Source organism: Geospiza fortis, unplaced genomic scaffold (genome assembly GCF_000277835.1).
Source record: "Geospiza fortis unplaced genomic scaffold, GeoFor_1.0 scaffold114, whole genome shotgun sequence".
In the NCBI taxonomy this organism is placed as follows: domain Eukaryota; kingdom Metazoa; phylum Chordata; class Aves; order Passeriformes; family Thraupidae; genus Geospiza; species Geospiza fortis.
In genome coordinates, this window is record NW_005054383.1 from 2,199,284 (window position 1) to 2,201,592 (window position 2,309).

The 2,309-nt window shown below is 61.2% G+C and overlaps 1 protein-coding gene across 1 annotated transcript in view; it reads left to right on the top strand.

Annotated features, from left to right (window-relative positions):
- LOC102042812 (coronin-7) overlaps positions 1-2,309 on the top strand; it is a 36,068-nt gene that overhangs the window by 6,839 nt on the left and 26,920 nt on the right. The gene's annotated exons all lie outside the window — the stretch shown is intronic.

Here is a 2,309-nt window from a genome sequence, read left to right on the forward strand (position 1 = left end):
CATCTCCTGCTGCCTGTGGGCTCGGGGAGCCAATGGCCTCTGGTGACAGTGCCCAGGCACAGTGATGGAAGGGAGCCAGAGCTGCACTAGGACCTTCCACCTGCTCCTGCACATAAACCAGGTGCTGAGCTCCCCAAAGGCCCCTGGGTGCTTCCTGCAGTACAAATGATGCCCTGACCCTTCAGGCAGCCTTATAAACACCCCACCACAAAAAATAAACACAGACCCAGCGGTGCCACGTGCGGACGAGCCAGGGCAAAGTGCTCCCAGCACTCCAGCGGTCGCCACAACCCTGTCCCGCTCCAGTTGCCTCAGCATGGCTGGAAGATCCCATTCTCTACTCCAAAATTTATCCACTGCTGGCCTCGGTGCTCCCCTCCCCTCCTGGCCCCCCTTCTCCCCCTGCCAGACCTGTCGGCTTGTCTGATGGCGGAGCTGTGAGTGCGATGGGCTCGAGCCAAGTCTCCTGGGGAGGGTGGACTCTGTCTCGCTGAGCTATTAAAAATAATGGGTGAATGATGGTGGCTGTTCAAAGCAGGCAGTTCACTTCCCTCCAGTGCTGTCTGATCCAGCCCGGGGCCAGCACTCTGTGTTTGCCAAGAGAAATATTCACCTTCACTGCCGCGGCCCTGCCCGGCCGGCTCGCAGTGCATGGAGATGTTTAGTCTTGGAGAAGTGCTCTGCTGAAGGGGAAAACTTGAAAATGCCATAAATCCTCTGGAACTTTGCGCAGGGCTTGCTTAGCCAAGAAGAATAATGCTCCTGGGTTTTGTTCTTTTCTTTTTTCCCCATTGCTGGAGGGCTGGGTTGGTTGGAAGGTCTCCTTCTCCCCCCGGGTGATGCCGGGGCCATGCCAGCACCTCACAGGCTCCTGGCTTTGAAGTTGCCTGGTTTTTTTGCAGAGGTGAGCTGCAGGATGGGTTTCCCAGCTGTGCTGGCCCCTGCAGCACCACATGGGCTGGGTTTCCTCACAGCCAGCACAGGGTCCTGCTGCCGGCTCACCCTGGGCCCTGTGTGGAGCTGAGAGCCAGCCCCAGGCTGCTCCTCCGGCTGGATTTCTTAATTTGCCAAGCCTGCCTCAGTAAACATTCCTTTGTTTGGAGCAGGGGAAAAGAATGAGAAGGAGCTAAAATAAGAAGCTCAGGGAGGAGTGGTCACTCCTCCTAATACCTGGCGCTCTCTCAGGTACCATGGATGTGGCACAATGGGGTTGGGGACCGAGGGTGGGTGACAAGGAGGGTGACTGGCAGGCTGCCCACACCCTGTGGCTGTATCCCCGCCAGGTCCTGACCCCCCATTCCCAGCTACGCCCGTGGCAGCTATTTTGAGCATATCCCAGCAGCGGGCAGACGTGTGTGACGCAGCGTGGCCGGGGTCTGGCTGACCCCGTGGGGTGCCTGGTATGTACCCGGGGCCATGATTTCCCTTGGGAGAGCAGTGGCCTCATCCTGCTGGATCCCCATCCCTTTGTTACAGCCCCTTTGTGAGCGTCAGGGCTGTGCTCACACCCTATTGCTGCTCTCCGTGCCCTAAACTGGCAGTGGAAATGCCAGAGCTGCCCTTGGTCCTGCCTTGCCACCCCATGGGGCCACGCTCCTGCTGCTGGCTTGGTCTAGGTCCAAGCACCACTGTCCTTCCAGAGAGTTGTGTGAGTTCTGTGCTCTGCTTTATCCCCTCCCAAGGCCACGCTGCCCTGTCCTCCCCTCCCACAGGGTGGTGGTCGCCCTCCTCGCCTTGACCCTCCCCCTGGAGTGAGTCACGTCCTCTCCCTTGGCTGTGGCCCTGCCAGGGCTCAGTGTCCCTGCTCCCGCCCTCACCCTCCTGCAATCCCCGTGCAAACCCCTCCAAAGGTCCCTCCCGTGTCCCCGGGTCCTGCCCTTGGCGGGACAGGGGACACAAGGCTGGGCAGGGAAGCTCCATACCCAAACCTACCCAGCTCATGCCTCAGGTGGGTCTCCAGCAGTGTAGGGCAGTGACTCAGATATGCCCTGGGCTACTAAGGTGGCATCTCTGCTTGCCCACTGCTCCAGCCACCCTCCCCTGGGTACAGAGCCCATGGGCCACGTCCTGCTGCCCCCAGGCAGATGTGTGTGCATCTGGCCAGCACCTGGGACAGGCCTGGGACAGGCGCCGTCCGTGTGGAGCTGCGGGGCAGCCGCTGAGTGGGATGAGAGGAGCCGGCTCCGTTCTCACGAGAAACTTCCTCCGCAGCGTTTGGGCAGGGCCGGGGGCGAGGGAACGGCCCCGCTGCGCCCCGGGCCAGCGCCCGCCGCGCTCGCCTCTAATGAGCCGCGCTAATGCGCGGGGCC